At 36.2% G+C, this 18619-nt stretch overlaps 1 protein-coding gene across 2 annotated transcripts in view; it reads left to right on the plus strand.

Annotated features, from left to right (window-relative positions):
- The window catches only part of LOC134751892 (neural/ectodermal development factor IMP-L2-like), an 84914-nt gene that overhangs the window by 54500 nt on the left and 11795 nt on the right, over positions 1 to 18619 (plus strand). The window contains exon 1 of one of the 2 annotated variants that reach the window (XM_063687441.1): positions 11659 to 11770. The exons of the other annotated variant lie outside the window; for it this stretch is intronic. The gene's annotated coding sequence lies outside the window, so the exon portion shown is untranslated. Of the gene's footprint in view, positions 1 to 11658; positions 11771 to 18619 lie in introns of those variants that run through there. 2 annotated transcript variants of the gene reach the window in all.

Here is an 18619-nt window from a genome sequence, read left to right on the forward strand (position 1 = left end):
ACTAACAGAATATTTACAAACAACGAGCTTTTTACACATAAAAGAATAAGAATAAAGAATAAAGATCATTTATTTTCAGCTAAAGGTTACAGACATTCCAGGGGTCTCCGCACTAGGCAGTGCCTGTATCGCGGGGAACCAATTATAATTTAAATATCATAAAACTACAAACTATGTGCAAAATTATACATTTTCAACTCAGCAGCTCCAGCCAACTTTCGTCACTCCCTGGGGCCTGGAGTGAGGAAAGTGCGACTTTCGTCACTCCAGGGAGTGAAGAAAGTGCGACTTTCCTCACTCCAGGGAGTGAAACAAAGCAGCTTTTTAATTTAGTGAAGGCCATGAACTGTCACTTCATACTTTTCTTACTTTTTTTTTCTCTGTATTATTCTGTGTAATTCGAAATACATTTTAACCTTTAATATGTTCTCACTACTGAGCTGAAAAATTATATGTGCAACACGAGAGCAAAGTTATTTTACATCTCGTGTTTTTGAGTCCCTCGCTACGCTCAAGATTCTATAATTGAATCACGAGCCAAGCGAGAATGTGTAGTGAACATTAATCGTTTCCACACTACGTCTCTGCCTACTTTGCTCGCTACTTCCCATGCCACTCGAAGAGTGTGTGGCTGGGGTGACCCCTAAGACCCCGTGGTGGAATGTCATCGGTCCCAGTGCGCCCTCACGAACGGCAAAGAGGGTGAAACACCGGAGTGGGTTTAGTGGGTAGGGCCAAATTCTCCCCCCCTCTCGCTAAGAGAGGGAAAAGGAGCGGCGAGTCCCACACACCGTGCGTAATAATAAGTGGCATTCCCACTCCGTCAAAAAAAAAGGGGTATAATACAGACACATATGCAAGTTGAATGAACCCCCACCAATTCCCCCCACACAAGTTCAAGATAAACAAACTCACAATTTATAAAGCTAAAGCTTCTGTTTATTTTTCCAATAGAGAAAATAGTTTAGGTCCGCCGAGAGATTTCTGCGATCGATCGAAGTTGTTTAATGTTTATATTTCAGTCTAATTGATGAAGATGTAATGGTTTTGGGAATATTTTAAACTTAAATAATTATGCGTGTGGGTGGGAAGTCTAGAAAGGAAGTCGAATAATGAAATAATAGAATAGAATAGTTTTTATTCTTAAACACACAGACAATAGACATATATTAAAAGAACATAGTGAAAATAAAGTGTCACGAAATGACCCCATCTCAGCATGCTGCTGGCGACTTCCAGCGCTGATCTTCCGATGAGACCATCAAGTGAGAATCACGAAAGGCAAAGATATATATAACTCCGTAATAGATGGATACAGTCTAAGGAAAAAACGTGCCTCGATAATCAAGAATATTTGATTCTCTTTCAGAGGGCGCTACTAGCTTTGGCCTACTGTCGTATAGATGGTGTTGACGGTTTCGTTTGTTATTTAACAATTTTAACGCATATCAGTGACAGAACATGGGTCAAAATCATAAAAATAAATAAAAACATTGATCTATATTTTAATACATTTTATCGTATTTTTATAAATCTTCATTTTTAGTTTTAAACTGTGTCGACAGATGGCAGTGAATTTACTGGGGTTACAAAATTTACTATGACAGTACCGCTCTAGTATAAGATACTCTATGCGAAAGGTAACAGACAAAAAGAAAGAAACATAAGAAAAGAAACATAAAATATGGCGAAAAATAAATTGCTCACAGTTTACACAAATGAATACAAAAAAGAGATACAATATGACGACATAAGTACATAACATAACATTAAGACATTGAGAGAGAAGAGATTCGTGGATACATGTAAAATGTATCCACGAATGCAGTGTCGATACAAACCCGATAGGGTTTCACGGCACTTTTCTGTCTGATGTAATGTAAGATTTTAATATAGAATAAATAAAAAAATAAATAAAAAAAAGAAGAATTAATTACACGGATCAACCGATGGAATATACCACAAACATAATTTTGGGACTAAGACTTCCCCTTTAGCCTATCATTCCATTGTATTTTAGAAATTTTATTTTTACCAATCAGAATTATATTTGTCTTAAGGGGCCAACTGACTATCAGTCCGCCGGACGATATCGGCCTGTCAGTTAGAACAACAATTTGACAGTTCCGAACAACTGACAGGCCGATATCGTCCGGCGGACTGATAGTCAGTGGGCCCCTTAAGTGTGCTGTGTTACCCCCCCCCCCTTAAAAAGAGGGGTGTTATGTGTTTGATGCCAAAGTCTGTCATAGAAATCGATCCAGCAGTTTAAAGAGTATCAGCTCTTTTTGAAAATGTTGTAAGGCATACATTGTTAATTTAAAGTTAACATAGTACCGACTTGAACAGAACAAAGTGAGACAGTGTCACAATAAATGACATATTATCATTACCACACTTTGTGATTGCACAGCAGAGTTTGGTCCAACTCTAAAAAATTATCAGTAAAAAAACTGATGAAAGATCGCACCAGATGGAGTGTTTCTAGTTTTTATATGCTCTGAAATTTAGGAATAGGGAATAGCATACTTTATTTAAATGGTCCTGTATCAAATTAACCTCATTTTTTATTTTATACTTATGATGTCATTCTGAATTGACAATTCATGTAATTTTGGTGGCAAACACTTTAATATTATAATAGGTACACGTGAAGTTTCATAAGTACACTTAAGGAATTTAATGTTTCAGTGCCATTTCGTACCTTGTCTCAGTGACAATAGTATGAGGTCTCTAGCGACTTTCATATTGATTGTCACTGTGACAAGGTACGAAATAGTACGGACATTAAATTATTTTACTGCACTGTACCTAAAACACGCGGAATGGGATAAAAAGATTTAATAATAATAATAAATAAATAATTTTAATCGTGAAGATGGGTTTAAACTGTCAAATGTGTGGAATCCTGTGATTTTTTGTGTAAAAAACCAGTGATATCCGAATCAAACACGCGTAGTGACACCGTGAGTGTAGTGTGTTCGGACAGACCAACGAGTGTGAACGCGACCGGACCAACAAGTGTGAATGCGACCGTTGGTAACGTTGAAAGTGAACGCAGCCGACGCGCAAGAATGAGGGTAGACAGAGCGCTGTCTACACAACTTTGACACCCACCCGCTATCTTCAGTCACCCGTGAACATGATGCGTGTAACTGCGTCGAAATATCGGGAGCTCACAAATAATACAAAAGGTAATCACGGTCTATATCCCGGTCAATATAAGTCTAGTGAAACTAACCGTGAATCATTCAAAACTCTAATAAATAATTTCTTTATTCAGACACGGTGTTCCAAATTTGTTAGTTTTTTACAACTTACACATTTGTTAGTGTGTTGTGTGTGTTTGTGTGTTTGTTAGTTTGTTGTATTTAAATTTCAATGCTATTAATTACGACTGTACGCCGTGCCGCATTGCTGCTCACAATTGGAACTTAACCTTTATCCTCCCTACTTATATTAAAAACCGAACAAGTGCGAGTCGGACTCGCCCACCGAGGCGAGGGTTCCGTACAAATATAACTTTTAGTATTTGTTGGTATCACGGTTCATGTTATCAAACTCAAAAATGGTCAGATAAAAATAAAAATAATTGATAAAAGAAACAAAGTAATTTAAAAACCGGCCAAGTGCGAGTCGGACTCGCGCACCGAGGGTTCCGTACTTTTTAGTATTTGTTGTTATAGCGGCAACAGATCATCTTAACTGGAAGAAATCCCTTAAAGGGATAAGTTCGCCTTTGTACTGCCTATTTCTGTGCCATATTTTTGTTCTATGTCTTTGTGCAATAAAGAGTTTATACATACATACATACATACAAATACATCATCTGTGAAAATTTCAACTGTCTAGCTATCACGATTCATGAGATACGGCCTGGTGACAGACGGACAGACGGACAGCGGAGTCTTAGTAATAGGGTCCCGTTTTTACCCTTTGGGTACGGAACCCTAAAAAGTAGTCGATAGATTATTAATATGTTGTAACATGACATCACTATTTTTGATCTCACATAGACAATTTACGCACACACTTGCATTTCATTTTTGGTCGCACTTTTAAAGCTTGACAGTTGTTCTTTGTCATTCAGTTCTGTGGTGTAGGTGTAGATGAAATTTCCTTATTACATATTTATAAGTATTTAACCGACTCTCCCAGGGTTCAACTATGACTTCCCCTGAAAAAACTTTATTTATAACTTCATACAGTGGATTGCATACGACCTTGGTGTAGCGACCATTCGGATATAGCGACGTAAATTCAGTCCCATAAATTTAAAGCATATTTTAGTACAAGATTCATGTGGATAGCTCGACTTCGGGTGTAACGCCTAATCCGGGTGTAGCGACGGTTTTTATGAATTATTTGTAGACATGAAACCGAGCGACCAGGGGTAAGAGAAAGACATATTCATGTATTGACAGGTTAATGTAAGGCAGCATAATCCTTTTTCTCTTTCACTCTTATAAATTTCGGTATATCGCCATCGCCTCCTACCTATGCTGCCATAACCCGACCATGAAAAAAAACCCGGTCGGTGATAAGAACAATGGCACTATGTTCTCTTTCCGCTTATAGGAATCGCAGCTATCTTTCTCTATCAAAGAGTGTCAAGCCCTTGATTTGTAACAACACAAATGTTGACGGATTGGTGGCCGCTTTTGGGATGAAAGAAGCGCCTGGCGTCCGTTGGCTCGTTGGGTCGATGAAGTACGAAAAATCGCGGGGCACTTTTGGATGAGAGCCCGGGACCGGGATAAGTGGCGTACACGAAGGCCTATGCTCAGCAGTGGGTGACTGAAGGCTAAAATGATGATGATGATTTGTAACAAATTCTTAGAAATCCCATTCAGATATTGCGACCGAGTCGGTCGTCAAAGGACAAAGATATTTACTTTCATCTTCGAAACGTACTAACGTTTTGGAGTTTAGTTTTTATATGTACCTATCTTTATCTCTCTACCTTTGCCTATAACGACTTCCAGATAACGACCAAATTACGGTGGTCCCTTCATTAAGGGGCCCACCCATACCAAGTCCGCCGGACGATATCAGCCTGTCAGTTAAAGGGCCCACTGACTATCAGTTCGCCGGACGATATCGGCCTGTCAGTTAGAACAAAAATTTGACAGTTCCGAACAACTGACAGGCCGATATCGTCCGGCGGACTGATAGTCAGTGAGCCCCATGGAGACTTTATAAAGGAGCCAAATCTCTATGTATGAAAAGTGTCCATCAAAAAACAGTAATTAGGCGGCGCCACCATTCACCGAAATACTACCAAAACCAACCTACGTAATTTGGTCGGGTTATTTGTTGCCTTATATGGTTCATGTTATACTCATGTCCCAGAGCCTAACTAGCACCACCGGAGAGATTAGGAACTATTATTTAAAGCTGAAAGCGGTCACTTTTGCAACAATTCTGCCATAAGAGATTGCGATCCTTTCTATACCATCCATAGTGAGCCCCTTTAGACTCTGACCAAGTGACTACGCTAGGTTAGCATGGGCTTTGCAATGACAATACATACCTATACATACTTAGAGGTTTTACGAGGAACAATACCAATATAATTGTGTTGAGTACCCAGGTAGCAAAATGACGTAAAATGACGTCAGCGACGTCATAATGAAGGCATTATTACGTCATTACGACGTCGCTGACGTCATTTGACGTCATTTTGCTACCTGGGTAGGTTCTTACTTTTTATAGACGCACCATTAGAACTACGTGAAAACAAGAAAACTTAGTGGTCAGACGAAGCAGATATGCGATGCTAAAAAACCGGATAAGTGCGAGTGGGACTCGCCCACCGAGGGTTCCGTAAGTACTTTTCAGTATTTGTTGTTATAGCGGCAACAGAAATACATCATCTGTGAACATTTCAACTATCTAGCTATCACGGTTCATGAGATACAGACAGACGGACAGTGGAGTCTTAGTAATAGAGTTCCGCGCGTTTTTACCCTTTGCGCACGGAACCCTAAAATAACTTAGGTGTTCAATTAAGTCTTGATATCAAGTTACATACTTACCTATCTATTTTTTTGTATAATGTCAAATAACTCGCGGTTAATCGATATTAAATACTATAACTTAACCTTGGTCAAAGATTTAAGCAACCATTGATTACCTACATAAAGCGATGTTTTATGCAAAAAGCTCGTTTTTGCAAAAAAAGTAAGAGCCACATTGCGCCACATTGACTCATTTAAATTTCTATTATTTTTCGTTTAAATTTATCTTTTTATTTTTTTATTTTTTTATTAAGAAAACCAACAGCGATACAGAGTTCTTTAACCTTATGCTAATTTGTACAATAGTATGGCCAATTACAGGTTTTCCTGTGTAACTTGTATTGTATATAAATAAAACATCGAATAGTGGAAGCCGCTCGACCCCAATTTCAAAGAAAAACTGCAAATCGATGTACAGGTTAGCCGTTTGGCACACGCATACTAGAGGTCAACAAAAAAATTTTGACCCGGAGTTCCTAAAAAAATTTCCCTTAGGAGTGCTAAAACATTATTTTTTTGTATGGAATTTTTTTTTTCCAAAACCTATCGTGTGTGGTAACAAACGAAAGGGCGTTTTAAGGCGATTCTAAAAATATACCACTTACATACATTTCAGCCATTTTTTTTTATTAAAACAAAGAATTTTCAAAACATACCAAGGTTGGGCTCCTCCAGATATGATATGGCTGATTTTTTTTGTACAATATACCACAAATTATACGTGATATCCTCATATACTACCCCAAGAAAGCAATTTAGAAAAAAATATCATTAACAATTTTTTTTTTTTTAATTTTCTATTTTACAAAGTGACCCAGTTCTACTTCAATACCTATTTAACGAGACTTACGGAACTGTACTGCAGATACGGTACATATTAATCATAAAATGATACGTAATATCCATATATCCAACGATAAATACCTCTTTAACTGCGGCTTTTCATCATTTGTGTCAAAAACTAAACAAACTATACCAACTGAAAATTAAAAATTTAAAACCGATTTATTAAAAAAAATACTTTTCTACTAAAGTTTATTTGTAATGATGCCATAATATTTATTTGATACAAAGACAAATTTATTGCATGTACATTTTGATCTACATTGTTGTTTGGAGTTGAAACTCTAGGTCCATGGGGTCCCAGCGCGCATAAGTTGTTTGCAGAAATCGCGAAGCGTCTGGTTGACGTAACTGGTGACCGAAGAGCTGGCGGCTTTCTCGCACAACGTATCAGCATTGCGATACAGCGGGGAAATGCCGCCAGCATCCTTGGTACAATGCCTCAAGGGCCTATTTTAGATTTAAGCTAGTTATTAATTTCGTTTACGTAGTACCACTGTACATATCTTGTATGTAAATAAATGTTGATTTTGATCTTAATTTGCACACATATTTAGGATTATAGTCCAGTTCAGAACGCTGTAAGTACACATCAATGGCGAACCTCAGATAGGTATCTATGGCGAACTTGATCTTAGAAATTGGGCAGGATACCTGTTTTGTGAGACTAAATAAATTTAAAAAAAAAAAGTTCTTACAAAAACAAGCCTAATCCAGCAAACAAATACCTATACCTACCTACCTACCTACCACCCTACCTACCTACCTACCTACCTACCTACTTGTGTGTACCTACTTGTGTGGGCACCTTCATTTTTTTTATTACTAGAACGTTTCTTAAAAAAAAATACAAGGATAAAGTCTCGATTTATGGAATCGATTAGCCAACGATTTGTGATTCTGAATGTAGAAACACGGGCCTCGGGGTTGGATATTCCAGAACATGACGATCTTAACGAGAGGTCGTATCTAATTATGGAAATCGTATGGAGATAAGACGTATTGAAAAGACTCGACAGGTTTAATACTCAATAAGGAGATGTCGTATCTTATTAGGGAAATCGTATAGAGATAAGACGTTTTCAAAATTACTAAACAGTGAAATCCTCAGAACTTTTAGTAATGTAAAGACGTAAGTGTTAGGTATATGCGTTTAAAATTCAACCGTAAGGAAGAGGTTTTATAGTTGAAATTGGGAATAGACTTGTCGCTGATTTATTTCAAGTTTTTTTTTTTATGCGTTTCAGAAGTGGGAAGTGATTTTAAAGGGGAATTTTCTTTGTAAGTTCCTCGCACTTTTAGAAGGACAAGGTTTAGTTTGATACACTGGAATGTAGATGCTTAGAATAACCTCGGTCTAAAAGTATTCGTATTCGTAAGTATAAATTATGACTAAATTCAGGTAGAGATGAGTACAATGTAGTTACTAAAATCAAAAATAGATATAACTCCGTAATAGATGGTACAGTCTAAGGAAAAAACGTGCCTCGAAAATCACGAAAATTTGACTCTCGATCAGATGGCGCCAGTACCTTTGGCCTACTCTCGTATAGAGGGCGTTGACGGTTTCGTTTGTTATTTAACAATTTTAACGCATCAGTGAAAGAGCATGGGTCAAAATCATAAGAATAATTAATGCAAATAAAAAACAAACATTTATCCATATTTAAATACATTTTATCGTATTTTTATAAATCTTAATTTTTTGTTTTAAAGTGTGTCGATAGATGGCAGTGAATTTACTGTGGTTACAAAATTTACTATGACAGTACCGCTCTATAATATTATATCCTCTTTGCTAAAATTGAAGGGATACCTCCCTCCCGCAACATTATTTACGTGTAAAGCCACATAATTTGACTAAGGTGTAGAGTTTGTGAAGTTAGGGCTTGTAGAGTTAGAAGCTTGGCTCTACGAGAGATCTGATAACTATTTGACAGTGCGAGCCTTATGATTTCGTCTTGGCAACATTTTACATGAAAATTTTTCTGGTACGATTTCACTTCTTTTTGTAAAGGGGCCCACTGACTATCAGTCCGCCGGACGATATAGGCCTGTCAGTTAGAACAAAAATTTGACAGTTCCGAACAACCGACAGGCCGATATCGTCCGACGGACTGATAGTCAGTGGGCCCCTTAAGTTGCTTATGACAATTTTCCATCCCCTAATTTAAAGGCTTGGGGTGATTTACTATTAAAAATCCTGTAATATGTATTTGGGGGCATCTTTTATACAATCTGCTTTTTATTAATTCCCCATACAAACTTCAATCCCCATTTTCCACCCCCTTTTCACCCTTACGGGGTGATTTTGGGGTTAAAAACTATTATATATCCTTTCCCATAACTAAAACTATCTACATACAAAAAACTAAATCGGATCAGCGGTTATTGATTAGATAGATATGAATAAAATCTAAAGTATAAGAGCTATGCAATTGAAATTGTTTATGCTTAGTAAGTCCACTATTGACATCATATCCCGAGAAATTAGTTTATCTGGTATAATCCAAACCCAAGTTATGAGGATTCAAAAACACGACGAAGCACTTCGAGAAAAGGTAGTTAGTGCCCTCGCGCTTCGCTTTACTCGTCTTGGCGGGGGCACTACCGTGCCTCCAGATTAAATGAACCAGTCGTCAACGTTAAGAACATTGAAAATATTTAATCCCCAATCTGAACGGGAACTTTCTTAGTGGAAACTTGCTTGATAATTTTCACAGAGACGATTATTTCAAAATTCACAGCTATTTGATTATTTCAAGCAGTTGACCCTATTCAAATACACGTGGTTTGGAATACCCCCGTTAATAAAGATAAGATTAGATAAGGAATGGGTTTACTTAGTTTACTACACCGTGGGATTTCCGTACGGACACTTTAGTTAGTATTTAAACACTTTAAAAGCTTCAGATTATGATGGCCGAAATTGGGTTTAGGGGGATTCTACCCTTGGTTAAAATAAATGTAACCCGAAATGAAATAGGTACTTTTCGGTGATATAGATTGCGAAAAAATAAAAAATGGCTAATAAGTAGGCTTTTAATATGTGACGTTTTCAACCAAAAGGTACTTACCACATTGTCGCTTGTCGATAAGGTTGATTTCAAATTAAAGCTATATAGAAATAGCGCCTTATTGACATACCTGTGTACCATGGATGCAATAAATAAATATGAAATATGAACCGACAATAAGTTCCCTTTTGATTGATAATGGCACATATAGTTACATAGCTATAATTCTTTTTTTCACTATTTTTTTCACACTCAATTTGACTAATAGTTATTTACTATACAAGTGCGGAAAGTAGGAAATTCGCAACGAGTGGTGATAAATCGGCCGAAGGGAGTGTTTTAAATTGACACGAGTCCTATTCGCACGTGTATTGTACAAACAGCAACATTAGTTAACTGTCCATCGTTGGACCTTATTTATTATAAAAGATATAAAAGGTCCACCCATGGACAGTTAAGACGTTAAGAGTGTGGGCGATGATACAACGTTTTACAGTACATTAAGGCCCTTTAAATTTCTGACATCGGCACAGAAAGTGCTTATCCCCGCACTAGTGCATATGTGGTATTTTCTATAAAAATGGACCTTATTGTCGATAGCGCTTACGCTTTTAATAACAAAACTTCCGTGAGACCAAAGATAGATATAACTCCGTAATAGATGTTTACAGTCTAAGGAAAAAACGTGCCTCGAAAATCAAGAAAATTTGATTCTCGTTCAGAGGGCGCCACTAGTTTTGGCCCACTGTCGATGGCGTTGACTGTTTCGTTTGTTATTTAACAATTTTAACGCATATCAGTGAAAGAACATGGGTCAAAATCATAAAAAAATTAATGCATTAAAAAAAAAACATTTGTCTATATTTAAATACATTTTATCGTATTTTTATAAATCTTAATTTTTAGTTTTAAAGTGTGTCGACCGATGGCAGTAAATTTACTGGGGTTACAAAATTTACTATGACAGTACCGCTCTAGTATAAGTTACTCTATGGTGAGACACAGACATATTAAATATATTAATAACGGGTCACTCACGTGTTTTAAGTCGAAAACGCTCGACATGTTTCACTCCGTACCGAGGAGCGTCATCAGGAGCTTGCGTCGACGGTGACGGACCGGCGCAGACTGAGCGCTTACGCTATTACAAACGAAGCTCTGATATAAATACAATGCCGTGCGACGCTGTGCGGCGTAAGCGCCATCGACGATAGACATAGACAGGCATTTATCCATAATATTTTAAATATTACATGTCAATCATTATTCATTAAAATTTTATAAAAAATAATAATTTTAAGGTCCCTTTTCATAGAAAATGCCCCATATGTATTGTAAAATATAGTTTGGCATGCCCTTTCCGTCAGTAATAGAAACAGGTGGCAAATTTAAAAAGCGCAAGGGGTTTTTCTCCCATATAAAATTTAAATGGCTCGCCGTTTTCTACTTACAAAGTCGTTTTGCCAGAGCATATTAATTAAATAAGTTCCTTTAATCTTTAATATACATACATAACATACAAAGTTCCCAATTTTTGCGTAAAAAAAATTAATAAAATATTTTTTTTATCAAAAATCTAAATTTCATTTATAGAGGTACCTGGCACTCATTCAAAACTGATCATTAATATCATTAATTTTACTTAGGTGCGCAGAATTTTGAGGGTTAAACCCAAATCGTTGAAAAATGCAGTTGAAATGCACAATTGGAGCGCGTGCGTTATGAGATTTAAATTTCGAACCACGCACGAAGGCATATAAATAGAGATCGGATATGGACCGGCCCATTTCGTTCCTACCACCCGAGTGCTCAAGTCACAACTTTTAAAAAGTTAACGTTCCGTTTTTGAATTTGTGCAGTGTCCGTTGTGTTTCGCGCGCTTTTTAAAAGGTGAGCTTTTCTTTATTTTTTAAGTTGTTTAAAAAAATCCTTTTATTTCGTTTTAGTGAAATATTCTGTTTTTTGTTTTAAGTAAAGTTTTTAGTGTAAATTGTCTTAAATTTTTAACAAAAATTGCATGCTTTTAAGTGCAAATCTCAGTCAAAATTACAGATTATTTTTCAAAAATATTTTAATTACATAATATACATTCTTACACGTTTAGTTGAAAAATAAATGTATCACAGGGACGTGATTGATAAAAGTTACATAATAAGTAGTAATTATAGGTATCATAAATAAATAGTTATCGCATGTGTAATAAAAATACATGAGAATTTCTCACACTGATAATATTAAATAGGCATTTTAAATTAATATTTACCTAGAACTTATAATATATAACCTTTTTGCAACCGGTGTTGGTACTTGGTTCTAAAATAAATGATCTTAATGTACTTGTATTAGAATATTTACAATAAACCAAAATTGTTAAGATTTAAAATCAAAAGGGTTTTCATTATTAATTATTTATACAACATTAATAGACAACAAAATAATTTATTTTATTAATCATTTTTGATTTGTGTTTTTAAGTAGACACACTACTATATAAAAAAATTAAAAAAAAATGTCATATCACACACTATAGAAGAAAACCCGGGTATGTGAGTGGTCCACGGCGTTAGGTGGCATCCATTAATTGTTTCACACGTTTCGGGGGAGGGCGGTCAAGAAAATGTGACATGTTGTGACAAGGGGGAGGGGGAAGTCACAAATTTTGTGATGTCACTTTAACTTATTTAAATTATTTTAATCGCTGTACAGTTAAATAACAAATTTTCGGAACGATAATCGTTTTTATTCGTTTAATTTTTTTTCCTAATCAGTTATGGCTTATAAAATTAATATTACTAATATTTCTTTTGTCAAAAATATTTTGATCAAATATTAATACCTAATACTTAATTCATTTGCCGATTTCGTTGAAAAAATGTGAAGTCACACCAGGGGGAGAGGGGTTTGCCAAATGTGACCAAGTGTGACAAGGAAAGAGGGCTCAAAAAACCTAGAAAATCGTGTGACGTAATTAATGGATGACCCCTTAGCCGCGTATGCTGAAGATGCTGGTTCGAATCCAGCCTCCGCATTCCCCGCAAATTGGTCTAATTTTTTTAGTATATCCAGTCCAGTTTTTTTTAGGATAGCAACACATCAGTAACTTCCGTAGCCTTTCCAAAAAAGTTTATTTTTTCTTTAATACCATATCGGTGGCAAACAAGCATACGGCCCGCCTGATGGTAAGCAGTCACCGTAGCCTATGGACGCCTGCAACTCCAGAGGTGTTACATGCGCGTTGCCGACCTTTTAAAAACCTACACTCCCTTTTTGAAGAACCCCATACTGTAGCCCCTTCGGGAAAACCTCGGCAGGGAGTTCATTCCACAGCCGAAGCGTCCGCGGGAGGAAATTCCTTTTAAACCGCACAGTACGCGACCATTTAGGTTCTAGGGCAGGGTTTCTTAAACTTTTTGCATTCACGGACCATTTTCACAATTTAAATATTTCCACGGACCCCGGTCAAAAAATATTTTAGGAAAATAATAAAAACCCTTCTCTATATTTTTAAAAATTAAGTTTCATTACACTTGATTTCGTCAAGTTTACTACAAAATTTTCTAATAAGTATATTTAAAATAGGTAACTGACTTACTGCGGACCCCCGATAAACATGCTACGGACCCCTAAGGGGTCTGTGGACCTCACTTTAAGAAACCCTGTTCTAGGGTGTGAGGCTGAACACCCTGCCAGTGCCGATGGTAAGCAGTGCGGATAAAAAAAGTTGTATTTGCTAATAGATAATTTGTATTCTTCTGTAGGTATACTAGTTTAATACATTTCGTTATGGCTATTATTGTCTAATTTATGATATTTTGTAATGTTTATCAATACGAGGGAAGGACTTGTATCCATGGTCATGAAAAAAAAAATAGGTAGCCTTTGCAATCTGAAATAAGATAGAGTACCTAAATTAACAACAACAAATAAAAATATTTATACGAAAATTCCAATGAAAAGCTTTCTTAAAACGTATATTTGCACCAAAACGTGGAAAACTCCAGCCAGTTAACTTCATTATAATCTTATAATAAATATGAATATAATACTTAAATAACTTATTTATATATATTTTTGTGCCAAACGAAAATATTGTACAAGTGAGATTAAAAGTCTTCGATGAAATAATCAAACTTCTTAGAAAAATATTACCTATTTAAACTCATTATTAGTCTCCAAACTTTACAAAAGAAATTTCAAATTTAGAACGTTTTTCGGAACATTTCACTCACACAGAAGAGGAGCATTAGCTATTTTTTAGGGTTCCGTACCAAAAAGGTACAGAAGGAACCCTTATGGTGCGTCTCTGTCCTTCGGGTCCTTCCGTCTGTCCGTCACATTGCTAAATATCTCGAGAACTACTAGCTATCGATTTGAAATTTGAAATAGTCATGAAAACACTAACCCAATTCCCCCTTATCTCCGAAGTTTACGAACCAAAAACTATAAAATTTTTACAGAATAATAACATTATCATAAATATTACAGGAAAATTATAATCACACCTCTATCTTGAATACTTTTTTTTAATTATCAAAAATCATTATGTAATTTAATTTGCAATTTGAGCCTTTGCAGGTGTTTATTATACTTGAAATATCTATGAGATTTCACTAAAACCACATTCTTTGAAATAAAACAAAAATTGTTGAAATTGTTTCACATAATAAAGAATTATCCTAGAAAAACCAACATCAGCACCAACATCCTCACAGATCGCGCAAATTATTTAGCCAATTTGCCGATAGATGGAGCTTTACACAATTACGATTATTACTTATGATTCTGGTCAAAAGTCTTTGTGATTATAGTCAATGAGAAAATTTTAAGTTTGTACGAAACCATCGGTGGGCGAGTTAAACGAACTCGCACTTGGCCGGTTTTTTTTTTCTATATAACAAACAAGGGCTATTTCAGGAATTCCTATTTTTGTACCTATCTAATATTTACGGTAAAAATAAGCGAACAAAGCTTTGAGATCAAAAACCTTTAAAATCACAGCGAAACTTAAAATACATTTTTTATCAAAGAATGTCAAGGATAAATTACTTTTTCTTAGTAAATATTTCTGACGGACGCTTTTGAAAGAAGTTATTAAAAATAGCCGGGAGAAATTGACAGCAAAGAGGATATAATAGGATAGAGCGGTACTGTCATAATAAATGTTGTAGCCACAGTTAATTCACTGCCATCTATCGACACACGATTAAAACTAAAAATGATGTATAAAAATGTATGTATTTATACATATATGGATAAATGTTTTTTTTTTTATTTGCATTAATTATTTTTATATGATTTTGATCCATCTTCTTTCACTTACTTATTTACTTACTGCTGTGGCGCGACGACCCGAAGTGGATCTTGGCCTCCGACACCAAAGACCGCCATGCTACTGTCCAAAGCCGTTTCTGTCCAGTCGACGGCGCCGAGTTCGCTGATGTCTTTCTGCACTTCGTCTCTTCAGCGGTGAATGCCAAGGATAAATTGATTGGCGGTACCTAGGGCGTCCAGACGGTCTTCGGCCACTGGCTCGGCTGGTAGCCGAGCGGAAGATCTACCGCAAGATATTGGGACCCACACGTCGAGAGGATGGAACCTGGAGAGTCCGCATCTTCTTTCAATGATATGCGTTAAAATTGTTAAATAACATGAAACCGTCAACGCCATCTATTCGAGAGTAGGCCAAAGGTAGTGGCGCCATCTGTTCGAAAATCAAATTCTCTTGATTTTCGAGGCACGTTTTTTCTTTAGACTGCATCCATCTATAGGGTGGGCCAGTGATAAATTCTCTTTTCGTATTGATGTCTTTCGTTAAAATGCATTTATCATTGGCTAACCCTACATTACGGAGTTATATCTATCTTTGGTAACAGTAACAGGGCAGTTTAAATAGGTACCTACTATTAAGTAGCAGATCGTATTTTTGGCGATCCCGAACTTACTGACGGCTTAGAACCCCTTCCATGCCTGGGGCCCATTTCTGACCACGGTATTAGACTAATATTATTAGTCCACTGGGCCGCAACAGAAAAAATTCACAGAAACTAATAACGTGCCAGAGAGGAATGGAAGCATTTTAGGGTACACAAAAAGAGACAGAAAACGGGCGACGGAAATAAGAGAGGTCACAAAATTAGAAGATGTTACCCTTAAATCAAAAACTAAAATGGAAGCGGGCGGGCCACATGCTCAGGGAAAAGCAAAAGTGGTCAAACACGACCCCATGCTACAACACAAAAAGAAAAAGAGGCAGGCAATACAAAAGATGGTCAGATGATTTAAAGAAAACTGCTGGTCCACTATGGACACGACTAGCCAGAGACAGAGAGGCATGGAAGGCAATGGAGGAGGCCTTTGTGTCAAAAGGATACGTCGAGCCGACGGGTGTTGCAAGCACATAAATAAATAAATAAATATTGTATTAAATATTATTAACTGTATGTTCGATAATAAAAGGATTTGAAATTTGGAATATTACCTTAATCTAAATATCAGAGCAATTTATTGATGCAGTTATTATTGTTCTTAAAAAAATTAAATTATTATGGATATGTCAAACTTAATAATAAACACCAAAATTGTTAAAAAAATACTAGTCTAGACTTTCTAGAATAAAAAAAAATTCATAAAATTATTAAAACAGCATTTTCAGATACTTCCGACATCGAATTTGAAAATAATCTCAATATGGTATTAATTTGACGTTCTTACCCAGGTAGCAAAATGACGTAAAATGACGTCAGCGACGTCATAATGACGGCATTATTACGTCATTATGACGTCGCTGACGTCATTTGACGTCATTTTGCTACCTGGGTAGTACATCTCATTGGCCGCGAGCTTCATTGCATACATGGAGACTATATAAAGGAGCCAAATCTCTATGTATGAAAAGTGTCCATCAAAAAACAGTAATTAGGCGGCGCCACCATACACTGAAATACTACCAAAAACAACCTACGTAATTTGGTCGGGTTATTTGTTGCCTAATATGGTTCACGTTATACTCATGTCACTAACTAGCGCCACCGGAGAGATTAGGAACTATTATTTAAAGCTTAACGCGGTCACTTTCACAACAATTCTGCCATAAGAGATTGCGATCCTTTCTATACCATCCATAATTGCATATAAGTCAAATAATATTAAATCAAGATAAGAGAATCAGATTTTTTAAGTTCGAATACCGACCCATCAATCAATAGATTTCTAAGAAATAACCACAAGCTCATTCTACACACTTAAAACATAATGATAATATTTCTGTACTAAATGAACGTTGCGTTTTCTATAATTACACCCATTACTTACATTGAGGGAAAAAGCTGACTTACAATGTAAAATATCTATAATTATTACTTATGCATAAGGAAGGAATTGACACGCAAGTCGCAACAAAGTCATAAGGTGACCGAGACTTTACGAATAGGGATGTTGACAATTTTTTGGAACTGTTTTCTTTTTATAGATAGACACGTAATTATTACAAAAAAAAATATTAATTTATATTTATTAATTTTTAATAAAAAATCTACTTTAACTAGTTTTTTTTTTCATGACCATGTATACAAGTCCTTCAGTCGAACTTTAATTAGTTTAGTTTTAAAAATTTCGCCCAAAAACGCTCCGAGCTGTCACGTGATCTGGATGACGTAACGATGTGATAAACAAACTGCTGTCAGTGCCAGAGGTGTGAGAGTTTCAGGTTTGACAACTTGTCTGTGCGTGTTTCTTACACCGTGACGTCACGCGCTCCGACTTGCGTTTGCAGTCACATTATTTTTAATTAATTTATTACCCATATTTACACTTCCAATAGTAAATTGTTAACCAAGGGATGAAAAATACTCATTCCTGCCGAGGTAGTTTGGCGCTCGAACGTAGTGAGAGCGCTAATAGTCCGGGGCTGAAATGATGCCTTTCACTCGAGTTAAACACTCTACTTTTCATTTCGAATACGAGGAAAGTAAAATGCATGTGTTTTTTTTTTAAACATGACTAAGTATAATTTTTTTATAGTATTTCTTGAGGGTACTTTAAATTAACAATTTAGGCGAAAGTATCTTTATTTACGGAATGGAAATTGTATAACAAATCCATTTAAACCCAAATTGCTTATCGTAAAAAAATGAAAAAAAAATCGTACATGGAACTAAAAATGCTCTAGTGCAGAAACGTATCATTTTCTGCACACCTTTTAGACCAACAATTACTCTTTCAGGACATGAGAAATGAAAAATATGGTTTTCAGCATTGTAATATTCCCTGCTATGGTAAAAACATAACATTTTATATATTCGCGATTCATGTCAACATCCATATTAACGAGCAGATATATCGTGTGATGTTCAGCAATAACGGTCGTACATCTGCAACACCAGACAGGTTGCAGTGCGTTGTCGGCCTTCGAGATGGGAGTACGCTCTTATCTTGAAGGTTTAAAGGTCGTATCAGTCCAGAAATACCGCATGCGACAGTTCATTCCAAAGTGCTGTGTGCGAGGCAAGGAAATTCTGGAGAAACGCACAGTCGAGGACCGCCAACCGTTTAAGTATGTTTAAATTAAGTTCTTCATTAACATAAATTAAAAGTGAATTATTTGATGTGGATTAATTTAGTATGGGGTGGCGGTGGCGCATCGTTACCTACTGGTGAATTTCCAATATGACTTGGAACTCCGGTACTCTTACTAGGGGCGCCTACTATAGTGGAAATATTCGCTGCCCTCGGGTGAAGTCT

This window comes from Cydia strobilella, chromosome 23 (genome assembly GCF_947568885.1).
Source record: "Cydia strobilella chromosome 23, ilCydStro3.1, whole genome shotgun sequence".
NCBI lineage: Eukaryota > Metazoa > Arthropoda > Insecta > Lepidoptera > Tortricidae > Cydia > Cydia strobilella.